The sequence below is a fragment of the Mus caroli genome, unplaced genomic scaffold (assembly GCF_978045245.1).
Source record: "Mus caroli unplaced genomic scaffold, Mus_caroli_1 scaffold_6, whole genome shotgun sequence".
NCBI classification, from domain to species: Eukaryota; Metazoa; Chordata; class Mammalia; order Rodentia; family Muridae; genus Mus; species Mus caroli.
The window spans coordinates 26953117-26980000 of NW_028227261.1; the positions used below are offsets into that span (position 1 = coordinate 26953117).

The 26884-nt window shown below is 50.0% G+C and overlaps 1 non-coding gene across 1 annotated transcript; it reads left to right on the plus strand.

The window, feature by feature from the left end:
• Positions 1-19530: 19530 nt before the first annotated feature.
• On the plus strand, positions 19531-19661 carry LOC115030989 (small nucleolar RNA SNORA17). Its single transcript, XR_003836581.1, has one exon. It is a non-coding gene; the product is annotated as a small nucleolar RNA SNORA17 (small nucleolar RNA).
• Positions 19662-26884: the final 7223 nt, after the last annotated feature.

The following is a 26884-nucleotide window of genomic DNA, read 5'->3' on the forward strand; positions in this document are numbered from 1 at the left end:
ACACTCCAGAAGAGGGCACCAGGTCTCATTGCGGATGGTTGTGAGCCACCATGTGGTTGCTGGGATTTGAACTCTGGACCTTTGGAGGAGCAGTCGGGTGCTCTTACCCACTGAGCCATCTCACCAGCCCAGATCTTTGTCTTAAAACAAGCCCTGACTAACAGAAACCCTGTCCTTGCCACCACCTTTCTCTGGGCTTCATAGAGTCAAACCTCAGTGTTAACATCTGTAAAGTGGGATGATAGTGCTGGGGTCACAGATCAACTATAGGTTTCTCTCCCGTCAATCTCCTAAGGCTGTCATTTAGCCAAGGGAGATCCCTCATGTATTCGTTCATTCTCCTGCTCATCCATCCATTTAGGAGACTTCCAGACTGCTAGCCTGCTGGACCAAGCCTGTCTGCACTCCTGTTCATTGTGTAAATGGGATCAGGGATTGTATGGAAAATGGAGATCAGGCAGGTAAAGCCCGCGGCAGCCCCCAGCACAGAACAGAGCCCATCTGGGTATCATTACAGGTTCTCAAGGAAGATGCGAAGAAGAGAGTTATTTAAGTAACTGTCACCCAAGGAGACTCTTGCTGATTCGGGGAAGGACCATCAACCCTCCATGGGAATCGGGGGGAAATTCCCAGAAATGGTGCCAAGGGGAGGCTAAATGGGAAGGGACATGAGTTTAGAGGTGGGAGTCACTCCTGGCAAAGGAGTTCAGAACCTCAGGGGCCTCTGGGCACACTCGATGATGCCCTGGGCTGTGTCTGCGTCAGTTTGAGGACACACAGGTGGGAAGGCAAGTTTTACTATTGTGAAGCCACGGGCAGAAGAGGGACAGAATCCAATCTGCCTGTGAGAAAACACTGCGTGGGCAAAGTTTAGAAAGACAGGGGCTGGGACAGAGTCTCGAGAAACTGTGCAGTGGATGGACCAGAGGTGGAGACTGAAGAGGCTGTGCCTGAGATGGGAGCCAGGATGGAGGAGGGAGCAGAGAGGGATTAATTGCAAACACTTCTGTCCCCGGGGAAGAGGGGCTGAGGCAGGGCAGTGGTGGAGGTGACTGTGACCACGGTGAGTCGGTCGGTCAGCTGGGACTAGAGTGAGGCTGGGGTGGGGAGGGGATGTCCACACACTGAGTCACTTGACTTATTGGATTTCTGAGAAGTCGCGCCCCTCCCCCATGCCCTCGGCAGCCAAGGCCACTCTTCAGAGCTGAGCTGTCTGAGAGCCCAGGTATTATACATGATCTGAAAGACCATGGCAGGGACAGCCCAGTGGCCCTGAGAATTCTCAGGGCCAGCTCTGGAAGGGCTGGGGCTCAGGGCTGACCACAAAGGGGAGGTCTGGGGGGTTGGAGGTAGTTGATAGAACTGGCCAAGGAGCTGTGTGGTCTGGAGGTACCTCCTTGCCTTCTCTGAGCCTTACATGGAGCCCTGAGACAGAGTGATGTTGTGGGTTATTAAATAAAGCGTATCTAGTGCGCAGCCTGACACAAGTTCCCTGGGGAGATGAACTTGACAGTGAGTGTTGGGAGTGGAGCTAAGTACCAATCCAGAGTCCGACCTCACCCCTCAGCCTCATCTTTGACACACACACCCCAACCAGAAGAGCTGGCAAGATGGCTCTTCTCCTCTCCTCCTCCTCTGCTCCTCCTCCCTCATTCCCTTCCTCCCTCCCCTCTCTCTCCTTCCCCATCAAAATGGTGTCAAGTGGAAGTCAATGTCTGACTGGATTGTCGTAGCCTGAGATAGACATTACACGTATTTATAGACAAAGACCCCACGACTCCCTCAGATGAACTGAGACCTGAGATCACACAGGTGGTGATGGTGACAGGCCAGAGCTCAAACCACTGCCCAGAGCAAACCCAGGACCTTCCCACAAGCCTCTCCCAAGGGCCAAATAGCCCAGCCCAGTGGGGTGGGTCCCAGTCCCCAGAGGGGACAGCTGAGGTACAAAGACTGTAAGAACCCTCCCTCCCCAGGGTCCAGGCTGAGTGTGGATCCAGTGTCTTAGCTGAGGCCGGGAATGAGATCCAGTTACAGGTAACTATCAAGTGGATGGTGAGGTCAGGGTGGTGACTTTCCTGCTGGCTCCTGCCCTGGATCTGCTCCCACAGAGGTGGGCCACCCCCAAGAAGGCTGACCCTGCCCCACACTCATCCTCTCTCTCCAGTGAACCCTCCCTGAGCCACAGGCTCACTTCTCCTTCCCTTGAAAAGCTGCTCCCTGGAGCTGGGCACAGAGCCAGGCCCTGCCTGGCCTGAAGACACAGCCCAGCCCGGGGAGGAGGCTCTGGCGAGCAGCCCGCTACCACGCGCCCTTCGGTAATGAGATTAATGAAAATAATAGTTCTGAGCGAGTGGAGCTGGCCTCCAGCAGTCACCTGCGGGGACGCTTCACAGATTTCAGTCATCCTGCCCTCCCCCAGCCTTTGGAGGGAGCACTACTGTGTCCCCACTTGACAGGCAGGGAAACTGAGGCAGTGGACAGTTCCAGAGTCTTCCATGAGAAAGGAAGCAGATGCACCTATTCCATTTTAAACCTCGGAGCACTCACTTGGGAACAACACAAGTCAAATCCCTCTTGCCTGCCTACCTCCCAGTGTGTGTGGAGGTGGGAGGTTGCCCACCCTTCCTGGGGGTCAGGGAGCTGGGCTTCAAATCCAGAGCTGAGATGGTTACCAGTGCCCCATCCTCGTCTCAGTGTGTGACTCCCTAGAAGTCTGTGCTCAGCCCAGAGTATAGGAGAGGCTCCTTGGAAGAGGTAGTATTGGGTTATGTTTAAGTTGGGTCTTGAAGGGTGAATAGAAGTTCAAAGAGTTGAGGGAAAAGGACAATAGCATGTGCAAAAATCAGGAACACAAAGGACAAGTTCTGATTGTCCCTCTCAATTGCAGGTGAGTCCTTCCAAGTTTATCTCTGTGCCTTGGTTTCTTCATCTGTAAAATGGGATCAGGAGTCCTGAGCTTGTGAGGACCGAGTGAGATTCAAAACTGCATGGTAGCCTGTCTCTGGGGGAGGCAGGGGGCTCAATACCTGCTGAGTGGATGGGACTCTGCTGAGTGGATGGGACTGAGCTCAGTCCCCAGGGTCAAATAAACAGCATTGTTTACATACATCTATTAGCCTGGCCCTTAAGCATGGAAGCAGGAGGATGGGAGCCCAAGGTCCTCCTCTGCTGCGTACTGAAATGAGCAAACCAGGGTGAGTACACTGCAGTCCCAGCACTGGGCAGGCAGAAGCAGGATCAAAGCCATCCTTGGCTACAGAGTGAGTTTGAAGCCAGCTCGGGCTACATGGAAACTCCTTATTTATAAACAAACAAACAAGGGCTGGAGGATGTCTCAGTGGTTAAGAGCCTGATGCTCTTCCAGAGGACCCAGGTTCAATTCCCAGCAACCACACAGAGGCGCACATTGTGTCCTTCAGTAACTCCAGTTCCAATGGATCTGGCGCCCCCTTTTGGCCTCCCAGGGTACTGCATGCTGCATAGACAATCATGAAGGCAGAACACCTACATATAATTTTAATAATTTTAAAGAATTTTCTAAAAAAAAGAAATAGTAAGAAAAAAGAGGAAGGAGGGGAGGGATTAGAGAGAGAGAGAGAGCGCTTGACTTGGTCAGCTGACCACCCAACAGGACACTCTGCCAGCAACACGTTGCTTAAGGCAGAAGTAGCCCTTTTCTTTTTTCCTTTTAATTTTCATTATATTTTTGTTTATTCTGCATGCATGTGTACACATGGGAGGTGGTATTCACATGTACTATGCTCAAATGCAGTAGTTAGATGTCCATGACTCTGGATTTATTAGAACAATCCCACTGTCCCCTCTGACCAGCCCCAGTGACATCCTTCTTCCACAAATAAGGCTAGGCCGGGTCCCTGTAAGGCACCAGCTCTGAGATGGGACAGAAGCTCTGGAATGTCCGTTGTCACAGTCCCACCTCTGTGCAATGAAGGAAGATAGAACCTTCTCTCCCCATGAATGCCACCGCCATCCTTTAGAAGCAGAGTGAGGAGGGAAAAGATTTCTGAGCACCTACGTTTTTCTCTCTATCTTCAACCTGGGTTGCCTACCATACCCACAACGTAGTGGTTCTCACTTGGAATATCCAAGAATCTCCAAGGGGACAAAATAAAACCCCTCTTTCCAGTTCTGAAGGCCAACATGCCATCATCCTCCTAGCCGCCTTCCCGGCGGTCTGATGGAATGCCAGAAGCAAGATGGAGGCTCCCTTGGAGTGCTACCTAGACGACCAGCTAGCAAGTTCTCCAAGGAGCCTGAATGAAGGCCACAGCCTCGAGGTGTCCAGGAGAGGCCTTCTGCAGGATTCAAACATTTCCTTGATTTTGAGAGTGAGCTGGCTGTTACCTGTAAGAAACGGGCTGGGCCTGAATGCAGTTAGAGCTGCAAGACACAAAAAAGAAGCGATTGGAAGCTAATGAGTATTGATTACAAGGGGAAAGCAGGTTAATTGAGTGAGCCGGTAACTTGGTTGCCAAGGTAACATCTCACTTGAAATCTAATCATCACCCCAGTGGGCACACCCGGGATCAGCGCAGGGACTGGGGATGTGACGGAATGACTCCTGTCTGAGGATCAAGAGTCTGAACATCAAACTATGGCCAGGGGCTGCAGAAGGGGGGCCAGTCAGACAGGAAGCCACTGAGCTCGAGGCTGGGCACCCTCTCTGTGGATTCATCTATGCTGAAAGCCAGAGAGAAACCTGCTGTGGCCCCTGGACAGGCCATCAGCTCTCTCCTGGCTGGAAAGCATGGATGCGGGAGGAAGAATCCTTCTCCCATGACGAGGAAGAAGAAACACCTTATTTGCATAGACACAGATGATATTGGAGCTCTGGAGAGAAGTCAAATGGGGGTTTAGGCTTTATGTTTCTCTACCTTTGCTCCAGGTCAGGTTGAATGCAGAAAGCAGATGTCAGGGAGATAGACTCTGCATCCAGTAGTCTGATGAATGTGAGACCCTGGGTTAAATCCTCAACACAACTGGGAGTGGCTGAGGAGGAAGATGAAGGCAAACCCAGTATCTTTGTTAGCAAGTCTCTCAGTTCCTTGAAGTGTTTCTAACTTCACCACTTATCTTTTTTTTCCAATTTATTTTATGTATATGGGCGTTTTGTGTGTGTGTGTGTGTGTGTGTGTGTGTGTGTGTGTGTACCCTCTGCAGCCAGAAGAGGGCTTCCTCTGAACTGGAGTTAACAGATAGTTGTGAGCTGCTATGTGGGTGCTGGGAATTAAATCTGGGTCCTCTGGAAGAGCAGCCATTTCTCTTAACCACTGAACTAACTCTCCAGCCCCTGTTCGTTTTCTTTTTATTTCCTCAGGGAAGGGAAGGAGAGGAAGGGACAAAGCCCTGAAGTGTGTGTGAGCTTTCTCCACCCACCTGAGTTAGGTTCACTTCCATGAAGCAAGCAGACCGCCAAAGCGCCCACCTTAAAAGACAGACATTTGCAACTGTCAGGGGAGCAGACTGCCTCGGTGCCTATTAGGATGCAAGCGATTGTTTTTCGGAATGGGTAGCAGCTGGCTTCAGCCCCTGTGGGACAGTTAACAGAGGAGAGGTGGCATATATCTGTGTGAATTGTCATGGATGAGGTGGGATTTAATGGTGACCATCGAGATCACACTTGGACAATAGCCGCCATCTCTGTGCCCCGGCCGAGGACTCACCGAGACAGGAGGGCAGCCCATAGCAGCCCAGTGTGGAGCATTTACCACAGGGCAGTGATGTAACCCACTTCTAGTGTTCCTAACTGCTGCACAATGAAGTTATTACCTGGTTGATAAAACTTCCTGACAGTTGGTCTGGCAAGAGGGCACAGCCAGCAAAGCGCTTGCCACAGGGCCTAACAACCTGGGTTGGATCCCGAGAACCTACGGAGAGATGGATGAAGAGCACCAACGTCACAGAGCTGGCCTTTGACTTCCACATGACAGAAATCCGCTCTGTGTGTGTGTGTGTGTGCACGCAGACCATACACATAATAAAAATAGACAAAAATGTTTAAGTTTTTAAATTCCAGGTCATTCTACAGGCAAATGTTTTTTGGTTTTGTTTTTGCTTTTGTTTTCATTTTTGGTAAGATTGGAGTGTAGCGCACCCTTCTGCATCTGGCCTTCTCCATTGTTTTAAAGGCCACTTGGAGATTCCCCGTACGGATAAAACGTAAGAAAAAGCTCCATTCTGCAAACGGGTCCATCTCTTCTTTGCCCATTTGCCCATTTTTGTACATTCAGATCGTGAGTTTTTATTTCTTTTCTTGTTTCTTGGGAAGTTTTTGCTATTACCAACTGACACTTCAAAACCATCCTTGCAATTAAATCATCAGCATGTCCGTGATTATCTCCTTTGAATAAATTCTATGAAGTTAAATTTCCAGGTCAATTTGCATGCAAATCGCTAAGCCTTCCTCAGATATTTCCAAATTGCAGAAAGTTAAAAGACCCAACTTAAACATCTAGAAACCATTTTTTATACTTTTATTGCAAATTTATTTATTGTGTGTATATATGCATGTGTGTACATGAGTGCACATGTAGGTATTTAAGTGTATATGTGCATGATGTGTTTGCATGCATCTATGAGTAGGTGTGTGTATGTGTGCATGTGTGCATAAGTGCATGTATGTGTGCACATGTATATATGCATGTGTGTACATGAGTACATGTGTGAGCATTAAAGTATATATGTGCATGTGTAGTATCATTTGTGTGTACATGAATGCATTGGTATGCATGCATGTGTGTTATGCATGAGTGTGTTGCATGTGTGTGCATGAGTGCATGTGTATGTATGCATGTGTATGTATGCATGTGTGTATATATGAGTGCATGGGTATGTATGCATGTGTGTTATGCATGAGTGCATATGTATGTATTCATGTGTGTGTACATGAGTGCATGGGTATGCATGCATGTGTGTTATGCATGAGTGTGTTGCATGTGTGTGCATGAGTGCATGTGTATGTATGCATGTGTATGTATGCATGTGTGTATATATGAGTGCATGGGTATGCATGCATGTGTGTTATGCATGAGTGCATATGTATGTATGCATGTGTATGTATGCATGTGTGTATATATGAGTGCATGGGTATGCATGCATGTGTGTTATGCATGAGTGCATATGTATGTATGCATGTGTGTGTACATGAGTGCATGGGTATGTATGCATGTGTGTGTACATGAGTGCATGTGTGTGTATGCATGTATACCACAGTTCAGTATATGGAGGTGTTGTGGGTTGCCCTGGTACTGTTTGTATTCTGATGTTAATTCTGCTTCCTGAAGAGGGGCTGCCCTCCCCAGGAGTGGATCACGTACTAAGTGATTTCATGAAACTTCTCCCCGTTTTAACTGGCCAAATAAAGGCGAGAGCCTGTGATTGAGCAGTGGAAGGGAAAGATGGGGCTGGAGGTTTTAGAGAGTGGGGGAAGAAAGGGAGAGGGAGGAGGAGATGAGGAGAGAGAGGAAGATGAAGAAAGAAGAGGTGGGAGGAAGGTGGAGCAGAAGCACATGGCCTGGAGAAGCCGCAAGTAGCAAGGGGTCTCATAGCTGGGGAATAGGGTCGTGTAATGTGGATCTCCTCAATCTAGGCATGCAGCTTATAAACATTATAACTGAGTTGTGTGGGGTTTTTGCACGGGCTTAAGGGGGTTGGAGCCTTACTGCAACATGGAGGTTAGGGCAGACAGCTTCTGGAAGTCCGGTCTCTCCTTCCGCCAAATGGAGCTAGGGATTTGGCTCAGGGCATGGCAGGCAACTTCACCTGCTCAGCCATTCACCAGCCTTCGTTTCTCTCAAAAAGGTCATTTTTTAGGTATACATAAGGAAAACCCAGAAACTAATATGAACAGAAGTGTAAAATCAAAGTCACACACAGCTAAGATACAAATCAGTATCCCTCCCTCCCTTTCTCCCTCCCTCCCTCCCTCCCTCCCTCCCTCCCTTCCTCTCTCTCTCTCCTTCTTCCACTCCTCTCTTTCTCTTTCTTCCCTTGACTTCCATAACCTCCACCCTTGCTTAACAAACACACACACACAGTGAGTAAGAGACAGAGAGAGACAGAGAGAGGGGAGAGAGGGGGAGAGAAAATCTTTCTCCTATCTATCTCTTTCTGACTTTGTCTCTTTGTCTCACTACTTTCAATCTCCATGTCTCTATTGAGTTCTCATGAACACTTATCGTCCTTTTTTTTTTTTACACGTATGGTGTTTTGTCTGCATGTACATCTATGTAACACATGTGTGCCTGGTGTCCACAGAGACCAGGAGAGGGCATCAGATCCAACTAGAGTTACAGATGGTGTGAGCTGTCTTATGCGTGCTGGGAGCAGCCAACACTTCAACCTCTAAGCTGTCTCTTCGGTTCTCACACCTGTAATCCCATGCTCATTCTCTCGCCCTCTGTCCCAATTGTCACTGTCTCTGTCCCTCTCTTGGAATGACCCTCCTGCAGGGTTTCACAGTCAGGCAGCTGTGAGCATCAGTCACATTCTGACAGAGTAGTGGAGCAGGCAGACCACTATCCCAGGCCATCCATGGCTCACTCTTCAGGGTGACACCCTAGTCTAGCAGCTGCTGGGCATCCCTCGTCCAAAACTCACGGCTCATAGCTGTTCCCAGGTTCAGAAATGTTAAGACTCCAAGCTGTCTCAGTCAGATTCTGCAACCTGACATGTGCTCTCTGATGCACACATATGCATCAACATGTGCTGTCTGCCTCAGGGGTATGTGTGTTAATAGGTCAGGCAGACACCAAAACATGGAAATCCAGGAAGCTGGTGCCCTCCTCGGGATGAGGATGGGAAAGGAACCGCTAGGAGCTCCTCTACTCCAGCAACCGTGAGTGCCTGCAGGTCTCCACAGGTCGGTCACTCCTGCTGCCTCTACCTGGCTACCTTCCCACCCCCCTCCCTTAGCAAACATCTGCCTGCCTCCACTTTTGCTCTCCCCTTGCTGCAACGTGCTCCCCTTGAAACCCAGCATTACACAGAATGTTCCAAACCACAGTGGACAAGCCCAGGCTGAGCCTCTGGACTCAGAGCCTGTCTGCGACTCGCCACACCTGTGGAATCCTCCCTCTGCTCGTTGGTGCCAGGCACACGGTGCACACCAGGACAGGGCTCATGGACACATGCCCGTCACGTGATGAGCAAGTGTGTCCCGTCCCTCTCCCCTCTTCCTGTCCTCCCTTTCCTCTCTACCTCTCTGTCACCTCTCCTCTCATTTCTGTCTCTGTCCTCTTTGTCCCCTCTTATCCCTCTGTCTCTTTCTCTTGTCTTTTCTCTCAAGCCCATGACTTCAAATAGCAGTCTAGAGCACCCACATTTCCCAAGTTTTCCTCTGCCACCCAAGACTCACCCCAAACCTCAGTCCTCAACATCTCCCCAGATGCCCTTCTCCAAACCCAGTACACACTCTAAACCTCCGCCCTCAGAAGCCTCCTGGCCTCCTGGCCCAATCTCCTACCTGTTTCCATACTGAACCATCTAATGGCTTCTACTGCTTGCAGAACCAACCACAGCACACACCCGCGTCTCTAGCACTTATAAGATTGAGTGTCCCACTTTCCCCAACTCTCCCCCCCACACACACACACACATTCAGACCTCCAAGCTCCTTGTCCCTTCCTACTTGAGAACACACCAGGCCCCACTCCTGTCAAGACCCACCCATGCTGGCCCTGCCTGGATCTCTTTCTCTGGGACTGGCTCTTGTTATCCTTCAGATCTCATCCTTGCATGTCGGCTCCTTCGAGATGCCGTCATCATCCTCCTTACGAACCGACTCCTCAGTCAGCAATGGAGTGGCATTGACTCCGATGTTGCCAGGAGAGGTCTGGCACTTCTCTGCAACAAAATGATAACTATTTGAAGTGAGGGATATGCTAATTACCTCAAACTTTCATCATGCGATGTGTACACACGTCAGCACCTCACACTGTAACCCACGAACCTGCAATGATTAGTGTGTATCAACCAAAAAGGGAATAAAACTGAAACAAGCATTGCCTGCATCCACCGTCCTGTCTCATGCCCTGCAGCAGCTCCATTCCCCCAAGAGGCAGCTCCGGCAAGGCAGAAGCTAGGAGGTCAGGGCGTAGTTGGTGCTCAATAAAAGCTGACAGACCACGAAATGAAGTGTTTAAGAGTGACTCTCAGCCATCAGACTGGCAATGTCCTTCTTTTGCTTCCCTGGTGGCTTTGTGACAGAACCAACCTCCTTCCACACCCCAGTGCAAAGACAAGCAGGGTGAAAATTGTCTCGGGCTCCAGATGGCTCATCGGCAGGTAAAGGCACCCGCAGCCAGGCCTGACAACCTGAGTTTGATCCCAAGGTCCCACCTGGTGAAAGGAGAGCCACCTCCTGCCAACTGTCCTCTGACCTCCATTTGTGGGTTGTGGCATGTGCGTAAACATGTGTAGCTGGTGGTAGGGCACATGCCCAGCATGAGTGAGAACTCTGTCTCATAGCAGCATAATGAGCATAAGATGGTGTAAGAGCAGTGTATAGCACAAAGAATGCACCAGATGCAAGGACATCAATAAGTGTTCATTAAAGGCAGCGATTGCCTAGCTCACGTACACTGGATAAGCAGCAGCCCTGCAAGAGATGCTTCCGATATACAGGACCTAGCATGGTGGCACACGCCTGTAGTCCCAGCGCTCGGAAGACTAAGCCAGGAGGATCTCCAATTTGAAGCCAGTCTGGGCTCCATGAAAAGATCTTGTCTTAGAGGCAAAGGAGGAGGAGGAGAGAGAATGAGTGAGCCTGTGGCTCAGGAAGGGTGGGTGGCATGTTCAAGGTCCCCACACCTCACTACTAAAGCAGTCTCTTAGCTGCCCTGGAGACAAAATGAGCACCGGGTGTGGGAGAGACGATGAGCTGACTGAGCAGAGCTCACAGAGAAGCAGGGCGGGGAGAAACAGACTCAGACGTGGGCACACCACGGCAGAGCACCAGTCAGTAGCCAACGACAGACATTCCCCTAGTTTGTCTCCATGTGAGAATGTGGGCTTCTGTGCCTGGGTTTGATGTGGAATCCTGGGGCCACCCACTGGTACCCTTCATACTGGGATTGCCACCACAGGACTCTCTGCTCCTGCCAAGGTAAGCGTGTGGAGGCAAGCAGACCCCCAGAATGACCACCCACACATCTCCCCAGATGCCAAAGCCGGGCAGAGGCAAAGCACCAGCAGGTGGGCTTGGGTCCAGGCCCATCCTGGAAAAGGCCAGCTGAGGGTTTCCATGGAGCCTGTCGCCATGGTAACCAAACCTCAGCGGCAGGACTCCAGCAGAGCCAGGAAAGACAAGTTCCTTTCTTGTCCATATCTCAGGAGCCTGGGGATGGGGGGGAGAGTGGGGATGGGGGGCGGGAGGGCGGTGAGGACAGTAAAGCTTTCTGAACCAGGCTGGGTGGGGGCAGGGAGAAATGGAGGTCATCTTCCCGCTCAGTGGGCCAGTCATAAAGCACCAGAATGTGGCACCCCATTTCACGCCTGTATGCCTTTCTCTTCTCTTCTCCGACCTGTCCCGCCCCTTCCCCCTGAGCATCCCCAGCTGTCATTCATGCCTTGTATTCTGACCCTACAGGCAGAATCAGCCCTTTCCTTCCCTGACCACCCATGTCCGTCTTGTCATACACCAAGGGTGTGTCTAGTCACCACAGAATTTGGGAAGAAGGGTATACAAAAAGCACAGACCCCAGGAGCAGAGATGTGAGTTCAAATCCCAGCTCTGCACACTGGTGACCCCAAGGCACTTCCTCTCTTGGCACCCTCACCCCCTGCCCTGCTCTTTTCCAGCCGTGTGATCCTGAGCAAGTGTGCAGGCCTCTCCAAAACTGAGTTTCTTCTTCTGAGAAACGGGATGGTGTCGGTGAGATGTTGGGGACACAGTGAGGATGAAACAGATGGCTGTGAATGTGGTTCCGTTGGTAGAATGCCTGCCTAGCATGCATGCATAAAGCCCTGAGTTCAATCCCTGGCACCTCATAAACTGGGCACACTGGCATGCACCTGTAATCTCAGAACTAGGAGGGTGGAGACAGGAGGATCAGAAATCCACGGTCATTCTCGGGTTTGAAGTCAGCCTGGGCTACATGGGAAAGTCAGACATGGTTCTGGTTTGTAGTATACATTGCTTTTCTCTTCTGGGGCCTGGCTCTTCACTTCCTGGCCTCTAGCCTTAATTCTGCCAGGACTCCCAGCCTGGCATAGTCCATGCTTTTCAAAGCACGGCCTTTGAAAGGAGAGAAGGTTCCTGTTCCAAGCAGGGACTGGCGTTCAGCAAAGCGCTGACTTTCCAGCTGGACATGGAAATTCAAGCATCGTACAAGAGGATGGACTCCCATGGGGCTTTTAGGCAGTGGGGCCAACCCCCAACCCATGTGTGTGTGTGTGTGTGTGTGTGTGTGTTCCTATGTGTGTGTGTGAGACATTCTAAACATACTTATACACATGTTTTTACACATTCTGTCACAAATACCAAAGAGACATGACAGAGGACGATAACAGCACATCTGTCCCTGGTCGCTGAGCTTCATGAGCCAGAGGACACCTCATGACATCGTTCTGTCCCCCATAGCTTCTCCCTACCTGGAGCTCTCTTAGGTCCACAGAAGACAGAGCCCAAAGCCTGAAGCAGACACCATCTCCTTGCTCATCCCAAGCTCAGAGGAACCTGCCCTCAGGCAGCCCTGGGCAGTTCATGGGATTCCAGTCATCAGCCAGAAAATGGAGGCAGTGTCAGTGACATCACGATGCCCAGGGGTCTGAACACAAGAAGCCACCCAAAGTAGATGGGCAGAGTGGATCCGGTGCTTGGCAAGCAAGAATTGGTCACTACTGATGTCACCCGGGGACCAAGAACCATGCTGGGCTCTGCAGTACACGTTAGGTGTGCTGCTTCTCACATGCTAGGTGCCTTTTGGGGATGGCTAAAAGAGACTCTAGAGCCTGCCCCTGAGTATCTTCAAGTGCAGCAGCAAAGTGGGGCCTGGATATACACGGACCGATTGGGAACCTGACTTTGAGGGCACTGCCCTCAGCTCAGCCTTGCCTTGGGTTGACCTTGACTCTAAGACCTAGGTTGTAGCCCAAGAGACTCAATTTAGGGGAGGAAAGGGTTTATTTGGCTTACACTTCCGGGTCACAGTCCATCACTGAGGGAAATCAGGGTGGGAACTCAAGCAGGAACTATTGAGGCTGCTAACTAACTGATCCGCTGTCTGGCTCATATCGCTCAGGTCCACCTGCCTAGGGATGGCGCCTCCCACAGTGGGCTGGGCCTCCCACATCAGTCATCCATCAAGATAATTTGTGATAGACTAGGCCACCGGCCAATCTAGTCTGGGTAATCCTTCAATTGAGGCTTCCCCCAGATGACCCCATCGTGTCAAGTTAACAGCTGAAGCCACCTAAAACAGGGTATGTCTATGTGAGTGGATCAGTCGTATAGTGCTTGCCTAATATGCCTGAAGCCCTAGGTTCAATCCCCAGCTCTGAATAAACCAGGCATGCTGGCACACATCTGAATCGTAGCACCTGGAAGGTAGACCCAGGAGGAGCGAAAGTCCAGGGTCATTGCTAGCTTAGCTACACAGCCAGTTCAAGGCTAGCCTACACTCCACCTACCCCATCACACACATGCACACGCACAAGTACTCACATGTCATCGAGCACATACAGAGGTCAAAAGACAACTTGTGGGAATCCAGTCTTTCCCTCTAACACGTGAGTTCTGTGGATTGGACTCAGGTCGTTGGCCTTGTCAGCAAGCGCCTAACCCTCCTGTGACGTGTGCACACAGGTACACCCACTATACTCAGAATAAACATAATAAAGAGTATAAAAATAGAATAGCAATTTCTTAGTAGTCATCGGGGCAGAAAACAGAAGAGCCCTCGAAACCCTCTCTCTCCGCCTCTGAGAGGCTCTGCTGACAGAGCAGAGACAGTATTCCTGAGGACAGGAGTAACTGGCTCAAAGACACATGACAAGCCAGTATCAGAGTCCATCTGCGACCCAACCCCAAGCCTGGTCTCCTTGGGACACCCTCCCCTGACACAGTCCCCTTTCAGCATCCCTGTCCTCAAGGAGTCTCACTTCTTTACCCACCCCTTCATTCAGGTAACCCCAGCCCACAACTCCCCCCACGGCAGCCCCAGCTGGACATCCCCTAACCCCTACCCCCAGCTCTCTGACTCCAGAGGCGCATTGCCCACCTCTCCTCTGGAATCTGCCCCATGAGTCCCACCACACACACTCCAAGCCAGCATAGTAGGTGTTGCCCTGAGCATCTCTCCCACAGTTATTGTTCTCCCACGGTTGTCCCTACTGTTGCAAGTAAGCCAGCAGAGCCCCACCCTCTCCTCCACAGGAGCACACCCACATCATCATGTGTTCCCCACACACACATACTGGAACCACCCCCTCTAGTGCTTACTTTCCTTCAACAAGTGTCTGCCCCCTCCCCAGTCATACAGGGCCTCAAGCTGGTCATAGGAGCTCAACAAAACAGTCTCCATTGCGGCATGAAGCTAGTGCTGGACCTTGCCCTCCTCAGGGCCCCCGATGTGGGTGTATTTCTGGACTGCCCACATCGGCCACACTGATCCTTCCAGGTGAGTCCTTTGCCATTCTGGACCTGAGGTCTCTCCCAGCTTCCCAGATAAACCTGTGATCCCTAGACTCTCCCCGAGAATAAAGCCAAATATGAATGTGGCACAGAGGGGCATGTTGTGTTCGTGGACAGACCGTGGTATGTGTGATTAGCGCCAGAGTCCAGCTACCTTGACATATACGTTTGTCTAACTACCCTTACTGTAGTTGCTGTATTCGCTGAAGTTCATGCCCATCTCCGTGCCTGCCCCTGCTCCAAAGCACAACCTGCCCTGCTTTTCCCTGGACTGGGTTACAAACACCTGGTGAACTAGCACAGTCCAGGGCTCAACTCGGTCTCTGGACCTGAGTTTGCTTGCAGGATCGGAGCTTCCCATGGAAGAAGGTGCCCCTGAGACTGGCCAGGCCAGTCTGCAGTCTGAGGTGGTGAGTCACCTCCTGGCTGCAAGTCAAGGAACCCTCAGTGCGCCCTTGTTTGGAGAAGACTAGGAGCCGCAGCGCGGAGACAGGAGGACAGTCATCAGGAGTCACCAAGGCCCTAAAACACACCGGGAAGGTCACAGAAGGATCCAGATAATTAGAAACAGAGAGGAGGAAGATGCAGTCAGATCCAGAACAGTGAAGCGGACCAAGGGAGAGCCCGTGCGCGCGCAAGGCCACATGCAAGAACGCGCAAGGAGCCTGGCTTTGAGCACGCGCTCCTCGTGCTCCCTAGCCTGCTCCACCCGCGCCCGGGATCCCAGCGTGGGCAAAAAATCGGAACCAATGGGCTGCCAAGCCTGGGCATTACCTCACCGGAACGCCCTGCCATTGGCTGGCCACTGCGCCGGTGCGCGCTGTTGCTATGACAGTTTGGACCGGCGTTGCGCAGAGATGCCAGGAGGAGGCTCCCCTCTTCTCTCCCAGGGATTCCCATTCAACTCCAGGGACCTCTGCTGGGACCTCAAGAGAAAACCAGAGCGAGCTCCAGCAGCTCCAGCAGGAACCAGAACTCCTCTAAGGGCACCAACCACCTCTCTGCCACAACCACTCCTTCCATTCTGTGCCTGGCCCCACCCTGTCACTACACAGGCACCTGCAGACACAGGCACACATAACCACTCAGGGCAGTGCTGGCCTCTGCACAGACATATGAGTCCCTCCAAGTCTGTGCCCTGGAAGCCCTGCCCAGGCGGAGGATTGCAAGCCTTTGTTAAGGGCCCATGGGTACTCTTTGAGATACCCCAACTCAACCACTGGTTGTGGAGGCTTCCGGGAGACAGGAAAGCAGAGCTAAAGTTTTCTAAACAATAAAGACTAGGGAAAGGGTTCCATCCCGTGCTAAGACCAGGGGCGGGAGGCACTTGGGGCGTTGTCGCAAGAAATTAGATGCTGTGACAGGGAGACTGAAAAGGAGGAGTTGGCCTAAATCGGATAGAAACGCAAGAGCGAGGTCCCAAAGGGTTTGAAAGCGATGCCAAGGAGCTCTGAACCACACCCAAGGAAGGGGGTGTGTCGTGATGTGTGGGAACCTGTGATAAGAGAGACAAATACTTTGGTAGCCTTGAAGGATGGACAGGAGACCAGTTTCTGCAGACACTGAGACGGGTAGAGAAATGCTGAGCCCCCTAGCCAGAGCGGAGATGCAGGCACAAAGGATTGGACAGTCCAGGTCAGGTGATTGAATCGCTGTCCCCTCTTACCTAGGAAGTTGGAGGGGGGGAGCTTCCTGACAGCCAACCAGGGCCATCATGACAGTTCACGGCATCCATATCTGTGTATGCAATGATAGCTTCACCAGTTGCACTAAACTGAAAAAGATTCTCCTTTCCTCCTACGCTCTTCTCCCACTCCTTCCCTCCTCTCCCTGACCCCAGCTCTAGCACCTGACACAGAACTTCATCCTAAATCCCAGCCCACCAACAGTAAGCTCCCACCAAACCCTGTCACAGGATCATCTCTCTGACCCAGCCTCCACCTGCTCCTGCCTCCCCTTCACACAGCCTCCTCTCTCACAGCTTTGGTAATGTTGTAGCCACTATCTAGGTCTAAGGATGGTCTCCCTCTCTTCCCTCTTCCTCAACCCCTCCCCCCTCTCCTCCCCCCTACCATTCCCTCCCCTCTCCAATTCTTCTCCTCCTCTCTGTCTCTCTGTCCATCTCTGTCTGTCTCTCTCTGTCTCTGTCTCTGTCTCTCTGTCTCTCTGTCTCTGTCTCTGTCTCTATCTCTCTGTCTCTCTCTCTCTCTCTCTCTCTCTCTCTCTCTCTCACACACACACACACACACACACACACAAACCATGCCTCAGCCCTTCCAGTGGAGAGGAAAGCTCTTATTCCATGGTGGCAGATTTTCAAAGCCTAATAGGGCCCCTCTTCTATGTGCTGCATGGTACATCCACTAGTCAGCCATCATGATGACAGATCCTCAATAACCATACAAGCAGGTGAGGAGACCTACTTAGGACCTCCATGTGCACGGCCCTGCAGTGGGGCACCTGATTAGCTTGTCACAGAATGCTGCTTTCACTACACTTGTCACTCGGCAGTGTCACATGGTAATGTCATGTGTTCCCAGGGAAGGCACACTCTGGACTATTAACATAATGGTGAGACTGAATCCTGAATTTGTGTCATAATGCCCCATTAAGGTCATCAAAATCTCAACCAAATCTTTGACTTGATGGCTGTGGATACATCTAGAATAATCTAGCTGTTTCTTTGATGTCAAGATTGCCAGCCTGGAGCTCCTGGTGGTCGGAGCTGCAAATGCCCTTGAAACCTGCAGATGCAGCCACAGGCCCACCTCATTGTCCCATCCCCCAGGCAGAGGTGCCAGGAGGTCCACAGTCAAGGCTATGAAAGGCCTTCCTCGCTGTCCCAGCAATGTTTCTAAGGAAGGTCTGGACCTCCCTGAGAGGAGCAGGGCTAGAAGACTTGAAAACTACATTTCCCAGATACCCTTGCATTTCTGGGTTCTGGGTGAGTTCCACCAACAAGGAGAATTCATGCAAGGTTAGGTAGTGGAAAGCGAGTACAAAGCCGTTCTAGGAGCCGGGCGTGGTGGCGCACGCCTTTAATCCCAGCACTCTGGAGGCAGAGGCAGGCGGATTTCTGAGTTCGAGGCCAGCCTGGTCTACAAAGTAAGTTCCAGGACAGCCAGGGCTACACAGAGAAACCCTGTCTCGGAAAACCAAAAGAAAAAAAAAAAAAAAAGCCGTTCTACTTAAGACGCAGTCTCAGATGGGACTCCAGTCTCCCCGCTCACTCCAGGATAGTGTCCAACAGTTCTGACGGTAAGAACAGACTCATGACCTCCCAGTGACATTACAGCTCTGTCTCTTTCCACTAGCACTTGAAAGCAAGCCCCTGAGTTGAACCACTCTCTGTGAAGTAGCTGGGGTAGTCTTGGGTTTCCTCAATAGATAACCAAAAGAGACACACCAAGGACTTACAGGTGCCTGCTCTGAGCCGGTGTCACTCTGAAGAGTATTGTAAGAATGAGGTACACAAGGCCCAACAGGAGTGGGCAGTGCCAAGAGAGAGTCATAGGCCAGGTTCTATAGGGCCTTCTAACCATAGACTCAGGTTTAGGTCTTGTGTTTTGGAGACATAGTCTCAATATGTTCAGATACAGGCAAAACTTGAGTGCGCGCGCGCACGCGCGCACACACACACACATATTTTAAGGGATTTACAAAATAACTTTTGCATTCTGGCACTGTGGGTGGTGAGTGTGTGGGTGTTTATCTTTGCTAAATTGTGCAATTATGTTTGCGCATTTTTTTCAGTTTTTATTAGCATGAAGTAATTGTGTATAAAAATGTATTTCATTGTGAACTAATATATTTTGTGCTGTGTATGTATTGCTATAATGTATTTTGAACATACTCATCCCTACCTGTTACTTTCTCTTGTCTGCCTTCTCCCCCTCATGTCTCTCCTCTTGCTAGCTAACACCCCCCCCCAACTTTCATGTCTTATTTCTAGGGAACCAATAAATTCAATTAGGGTTACTCAGAGGAACATTGGGGAGGAATTATTTATAGAAGCTGTGCAACTTGTATTCTCATGAACTTTCTGCACAATTTTTCTGTTTTATAATAGTATGTTCCAGTGTTGCATTGTTCCAATCAATGGGGGAGGGGCAGCTGGAGAAATAGCAGTGCCCACTTTTGATTTCAAAGCAGATAAGCAGAGGAGGAGATGGGGAGAGAGAGTGAGGGTCAGGCTGAGACACTGGTTGATGGATCAAGTCCACCAGGACCGATGCCAGTTGAGGTTATCAGCAGTGAGCAATGGAACAGAGGATCTCAGAGAGAGACTCGTCTCCACAGCAGCTGAGGAAGAGGTGTGGAAAAATGCCAGCCACAGACATGTGCAGCTAAGAGCTCCCATCCAGAACATCCAACATCAGCTGACTTAAGAGAAAAACAAACCAACTTGCAAAGACAACGGGTGTGTTGCAGAGAGAACAGGCTGGAGCCTGTTTTAGTAGTTTTGGTTTAAACAATTGCACAGTTAAATTGCTTTTGTAAGAAGGGAGTGAAGCTAGTGGTGTGGGTCCCCAGTAGTTTCACAGACTGGCTGCTCGCTCCCAGGAAATAGCCTAGAGAGGCACATGGTGTTAGGTGAGTCCCAGCCTAAGAACAAGAGGATCAGTGGTGTGGCCAAAGGAAACTCACCACTCTGGAGCAAGATGGCAGATACCTGCAGGCTCTCCCACACTGTCCTCTGTTGGCAAATCGCTAGCTTCTGTGTCCTGGGCCTGAGGTCTTGAGGGCTCTTTGCTGGAGTGTGCTTTTGTTGTTGTTTCTGTTTTTCCCCCTAAATAAAGAGCTAGAACAGCCGGCTGGCCTCAACCTCCATCCATCAGGATTACCTTCAATTCCTCTTTTTAAAATTTAATTTGCCTGCCCCTAGAGGTGTTGCAGGTGTGGCTGCTGTGTCCCATGTGCGTCAGTAGGTGGCAGAGAGGAGAGAGGCTATGTCTATGCTCAGTGTTCTGACCAATGACTTCTGAATGATTGGCAGCCTAACACTCCCCGAAAAGGGTGAGACTGAGACGATCTGGTCAGGGAACTAGCCCGAGATAACCACCAGTCCAGCACAGGCCCAGTCAGCCTGCTGGAGACTGGAAGAATCCCTGCCTGGTACTGGGGGCCCTGGGTGGGGTGAGTCTGAGACAGACAGCACTCATAAAGGACCTCTGGGTCAGGCAGGAGTAGTGGGGGGTGAGCCCAAGATGGCCACCAGACTGGCACCACAGGACCTGGACAGGTAGCTAGCCTGAGATGTCCAGCAGTCTGGAGCAGCACAGGCCTGGGGGTGCAGACCATGCCTGAGATGACCCTGCCCCCAGTGCCATAATGCACAAGTGAGGTATAGTACTCCTGAGACCACTCCTGAGACAACCCCAGATTCTCAGAGACCCTGGGAGCCACTGAAAGGAGCAAGTGAGTGGTGGAAAAATGGAAGAGAGAGAGAGAGAAACAGAAGGATGTGGGCACAAAGAAGAGAGACAGAGCTGGAGACTCAGGGTAGTGGGGAACAGTCTGATGTGAGTAGCTGGTGGTGCCATCTGAAGTAGGAATGGAGGGGATACTAGCCTGTGCTGCCACTCGGGGAGGGGCACATCTGGGTCCATGGCCCTGCAGCAGCAGGGGTCTGATGTCCCTGGTCTGGACTGCCACCTGGGAGCATGTTGATGTCTGAGAGCTGGGCAGAACCGGCCCCACCCCTCGCCTGGGTGTTGTTTGGGGGCTGGCCCTGGAAGTATATGGGCAGGAGAGCTGACCCTACCACTTGGTCTCCATTCGGTGGAGGAGGGAGAGAGACCCTCCCCACTCTCCCTTCCCTCTCCCCATCCCCTCTTTACAACCTGGGGTCCCAAGAGCAGAAGAACTGGCCCTACCTCTTACTAGTTGCAACCCTTGATGGGTCCTTCACCTCACCTGGGCAGAAGGGTAAAGCAGGCCCTGGTTGCAGTTGCAGTGGGGGTGGGGGCTGCTGGTGAGCCAGCTGCAAGGGCATGAGAGTGGGAGAGTTGGTAGCTGACCTGCTCAGATACCTCTCAGGCTCAGACCCGGGGCTTTAAACTGGCCCACCGGACCATCTACCCAGTTGATTAACTGCTGGAGTACATGATGGGGGCATACCCACAGATCCAAAGCCGCAGGATCTCCATGACACAGAGCAACAGCAGGATGTCCTAGAGGAGTCCCAGTGAGGATCCATTATTGATGGAGTGGCAGAGGCCAGAGGCCAGAGGCCTTGGACCAGACCAGGAAGTCATTGCAATGAACATTTGCAAGCAAAGAAGTGTGGATAAAAGGATATACTGTGGGGCACACTGTGACACACTAGAGCTTCTACAATGAGATTTTTTTCCTGTTGTTGGGGGTGGCCTCAAGGGTTGAGGTCAGGCACAAGGGAAGGGGGAAATGAGTGGGATTGAGGTACATGATGTTAAATTTATGAAGAACCAATAAAAAGCTTTTAAAAATTAATTTGTGTATATGAGAGAGGGGGGAGGGAGAGAAGGAGGAAGAGAGAGAGAGGAAGGGAAAGAGAGGGAGGGGAGAGTGTTTATTCTGCATGTACGTGATATGTGATGCTTGACAAGGCCACCTGGGTCACCTGGGATTGGAGTTATAGGCAATTGTGAGCTACCTCTTTTGGGAGATGGGACTTGAACTCTGGTCCTTTGAAAGAACAGCAAGCCTTCTTAACCACTGAGCCATCTCTCCAGCTCAGACTGTTAAGTTCTGACTTTCCTGCAGACACCACTCAAGTGCTGAGACAGCGGCCATGCTCTGCCAGTCCCGTGGTTTCTGTGGTGCTGGGGATGGGACCTAGGGCTCCATGCATGTTGGGCAAGCCCTTTCCCAACTGAGCCCTATCCCCAGCTCTCTACTAAATATCTTTAATTTAAAACATTGTTCTTCTCCATTAGGGTGAGAAAGATAGAGGGCTTCAGGGGCTACAGTCTAACAGATCTCTTGCCTAGAAGTGGGTACCATCCCCAGGACTGAGGAATTAAGTACAGAGGTTCAAAGACAGACCTTGCCTCCAACACAAGACTAGGAAGAAATGAACCTATAGAATAGATACTTTTTATGATTTGTGTTTCAGTTGTAATAAGACACACTAACCAGGTCTGGGAGGTGGGCCAGAGATTTGTTTTATATGTATACTACATATATATATATATATATATATATATATATATATATATATACTACACATATATATACTACATGTATATACTATATATATATACTACATGTGTATACTATATATATGTATATACTATATATATGCAAGTACATTGTAGCTGTCTTTAGACACACCAGAAGAGGACATTGTATCCAATTACAGGTGGTTGGGAGCCACCATGTGGCTGCTGGGAATTGAACTCAGGACCTCTGGAAGAGCAGTCAGTGCTCCACCAGGAAGCCCATACTGGCCTCAAACTTGGGATTCTCCTGCCTCAGCCTCTCTTGTGCTGGCATGACAGCATGCGCTGTCATGTCTTGCCTTTATAATATTTAAGACAAAATCTAAGCAACTAGTTTCACATCTGATTAGATTTACAGAAGTTGCTCGGATGCTTGAGAGGAATCTGTTCATCATATTTGTAAAGCTCCCTTGTCAGGTGTTTGAAGTATTTGAATTGGATAAATTAAATTTGTAATTGTACTTTGAAATATCTAAAGGAATTTGCTTAATTAAATGTTTGAGTGGTTTAAAAGTTTACGAGGATTTAATCTGTCAAGTTTATGACTTAATTGAATACCAATCAATGAGAAAGTAAATGTGATCTTGCTTTATATAAAAATTACTAGGTTCATAAATAAAATATCAAGATCTGTAAGGTAGAAGGGAAAAGCCAAGTCGGGAGCAGGGTTCTGAGATCCATAACGCTAAGAAATTAAATATGGATTGATAAGTAGCTCGTGTTTGTCCCTCGCTAGCCAAATGCTCACATCTGAATGGCTTACACACACACACACACACACACACGTGCGCAAAAAAATTATCCTAAATACATAAAATAAGCATCCTGAGGCATGAATGTCTTGCTCACTGCTGGGGTGGCCTGCACAGTACAAGTCTGGGTGGCAGGGTGGAGTCTGTGCTATGGTCCAATCTCGGCTGGTCCTCCCTAGGGTTTGGGGCTTATTGCTAAGTTATTTCCCCTACTTGTGTCTTGCTGGATACCTGGGGGCATTCCACCATGGTAGAACCCTAGTGGATTCTCAGCATCTCTAAGCTATTGATATATCTGGTAGTTATTCATACTGTTACAGGTGTTCATTGTGCCCCAAAAGGAAAGCTCCACCCCCAGCCTCCCCAAAAGCATGCATGCACACAACTGTATACTCACTGTGACTTTTATGTTATAGCACTGGGAATTGAACCCAGGGCCTTTAGCCTGCTGGGCAAGCATTCTCCCTCTGAGCTATGATTCCCCAGCTCTCTTTCTGATTTTTTTTAAATATATCTTTATATTGCCAGGATAGGCTTGAACTCACTCAATAGCCTAATCAAGCTTTGATCTCACTATTGTCCTGCCTCAGCCTCTTTGGTATCTGGGCTTACAGGTCTACACTAGAGACCTAGTTCTAGTAGGTCTAAACAATTTTTTTTTAATTGAGCATCATGTAGCCCAGGTTGGCTTAAAAGTCAATTTCTAGCCAAGAACGACCTTGCTTTTCTATTTCTACCTCCAAGTGCTAGGATCACAACCATATACTTACCAAGCCTGCTTTACAAGGTGCTGGGATCAAACCCAGAGCTTCATACATGCTAGGAAAGCATTCTACCTAAGGAGCAGTTAGATGGTTTGAACAACCAACCAATAAAAGGCAATTGCCTTTGTTTCCTTGTTAAAAGTTGTTGTTGTTGGTTGTGGTTTTTTTGTTTTGTTTTGGTTTTTGGTCATTTGTTTGTTTGTTTGTTTTTGGTTTCTCTGTGAAGCCCTGGCTGTCCTGGAACTCACTCTGTAGACCAGGCTGGCCTCGAACTCAGAAATCAGCCTGCCTTCCAAGTGCTGGGATTAAAGGCTTGCGCCACCACTGCCCGGCTGTTAAAAGTTTTATTTGGGTCAAAAGTCCTTGATGGTTGAACTTTTTTCTGTGAGTTTGAGACCAGCTTGGTCGATATACACAGTCCCAGATCTTGCCCCCCCCAAAAAAAAAACCCAAAAACAAAAGGAAGATAGCTAACATTATAACATTGTATATAAACGTTTCACTGTGCTTTTGGGACACTTGAGTGTTGATTGACTGGAGTCAGACGAGCCAGGAAGCCCACAGGTTCTCCAGTGTGTTGCCTTCCAATGACTTTGAAGAGCAAACTCAGCTCCTATGTGACGTCTGCTCATCCCTTCTGGGTGCAGGGGACAGGGATTTGGAGTGCCACCTGCTATCTCAGCAGGACACTTGTATTTCCTGTTTCGTTTGTTTGATTTCAAACGCAGGGTGCCAAACCTAAATTTTTATTGCAGATATTTTTTAAACACAAAACCATGAGGAGTTAGAGAAGATACAGTTTCATCAAAATGTCAGCTCAGATTATCACTGTATCAATTATATGGATTTTCCTTTTAGTGGCCCAATGGTCTTCACAAATAAAAATCACAGCTCAAGCTTTAAAACACATTCTGTGAAATGTGAATTAGACTTGAAAAATAATCTGATTTCCACTTGGTTTTTTTTTAGATCTCTCTATGGCATTATCTTGAAAAAAATCTCTAAGACAAGGAATCCTTATCCTGGAATCCCTGGCCAAGTCATGTTTATAGCATCAAAACACCTTTTCCAAAGTTCGCAAGGTACCCAGGATATGGTAGCACACACTTGTCATCTCTGAACTCCAGAGGTGGAGGCAGGACTGTGAGTTTAAGATCTTCCTGGTTTACCTCATGAAGCTCTCTGTTAAAAAAAGACAAATGGCTACAAGAAAAGAGCAACCCCATCCCAGTGATCAGCGGAATTGCGCTGGGTGTCAATGATAGGCTGAGGCAGTACACATCACAGCAGGACATTGGCTGCCATCTTTTTTCTTTTACTTTGTTTTTGTTTTGAGGACCAGACTGGCCTCAAACTCACTATGCAACTAAGGGTGAACTTGAACATCCGATCCTCCTGCCTCCATCTTCTGTGTGCTGAGATTACAGGAGTAAGTCAATATACTTAGCTTATGCTATGCTGAGGATAAAACCCAGGGCTCCTTACATGCTGGGCAAACACTCTTAACAACCTTCGGTGTTACAGTGTAAAACCCAACAGCCAGAGGAGGAAGATGCGCATCTTCTGAAGCTATTCCCACTACGTGATGGCGACCACCAGGAACCAATGCTGGTGCCCCCAGCCGCCCCATCTTTTGTATCTCCCAGTTAGGGGACTCTTTTCTCCCAAGAACTGTGCTGGGAAGAAGTTGGCCCAGGGAGCAGCTATGCTTCTGATGAGGTTCACATCTGTATCTGTGCCAGAGTCAAGGTCCACAGTGCCGCTGATTCAGCTCTGAGCAGTTGTGAGCATGGAGATAGATGATGGACAGAGGTTACCACTAGCTGGATAGATGGACAGAGGTTACCACTAGCTGGCACTGGCTGATCAAGATCCTAGAGCCCTTCACACATACTGGGTTAAGGCAGGTCACAAGCTCAGCCTTTCCCTCCATAAGAGTAAAATAGATTAATGAGTTTTCCCTCTGGGCTCCAAGGCCTGGACTGTGGGCTCCTCTGCGGATCCATTCATATAGTTATCATGAGGACAGGTTTGCTACCCACCTCTGGGAGCTACAACTGGGGTTATGGGGGCGGTGCTGCTGAGTCTCTTTGTGAACAGGACCTGGGAATGCCAGGCGGACATTACCTCTAGAGGAAATGCCATCTGTACCCTGGAGGATAAATAGGGATCCATATGGAAATGGCCATGAGTTGGGGGGGGGGGGAGGATTTGTTTCAGTATCGAGAACATTCTTGGCTTGACCTGGTGGTTACAGGCCAGCTATGGTGGAGGCTGAGACAAGAGAATCACAAGTTCAAGGCTAGTCTGGGCTACAGAGCAGGTTTAAGGCCAGTCTGGGCAACTTGATGTGACTCTGTCTCAAGATGAGGAGTAAAAAGTGAGCTAATGACGTGGCTCAGTGGCAGCATGCTCGCCTAGCAGGGACGAGGCTAGGGCTGTGGCTCAGTGCCACTGTTCTCGCCTGGCAGGGATGAGGCTAGGGGCATGGCTCCATAGCAGTGAGCTTGCCTGGCAGGGATGGCTAGGGATGTGGCTCAGTGGTGATGAACTTGCCTGGCATGGACGAGGGCCTCATTCAACCCCAGGCCAGAAAGAAAGAGGAAGGCGGGAGAACAGGGGGAGGGAGAGAAGGAGGGCAAGTCAGAGAGAGAGGAGAGAAGGAGAGACACAGGGAGAGAGGAAAGGAGGAAGGAAGCAGGGAGGGACAGAGAGAAAAGCTACCCCTTAGTTGCAATTCAAGAAAATTCTAAGTCTAGGAAAAGAAAGCATTACCTAGCTCTGGAAAGACTCTGTCCCCACGTGTAAGAAACGAGCCCTCCTTAACTATGAAACATACTCTGCCTAGGATTCTAAAAACACAGCATCCAAAAATCCAGAAAATCTTTCCTGGAGAGCCTGCTACGTTGGCACTTGTCTCTGGAGGTCTCTGTGGTGTGAGGAGACGTGGAAGGATGGGCTTTCAGTGCAGATGGCGCTAGCTGGTGGGGGCACTGGCTGGTGGGGGTGCTGGCTGGTGGGGGCACTGGCTGGTGGAAGCACTGGCTGGCAGGGGTGCTGACTGGTCGGGATGCTGACTCCACTGAGTGAGGAGGACTCTAATCCTTGACTACGGGGATTCTTGAGACACCGGGTCTAGGTGTCTTTGTCATCCTGGGCTGGGAAAATCACAGGCCAGGGCTTGAAAGGACTCCTAGGCTCCGCATGTATAAGACTGGAAGCCATGTTTAGGTCTGATCACTTGTCAATTGACTGATACCTCCGTCCCCTTACAGGACGAATCCCACTCCCAGTGCTCTGAGAGAGTCTCTGTGCCCTGACCACACCCATCAGGTCCCCAGAAAGTGGCCTGGACTATGGGCTTCTGGGAGGCAAGGCTCTCTAGCCAACACATGAAGGAAGACTACCATTACAGGCACCCAGGCACCCTCGCAGAGAACAGGAAAACAGACATTGGTTGATGGAAGTTTTGGGTGAGATATGAAGATGACCATGAGTCTCCAAAGAAAT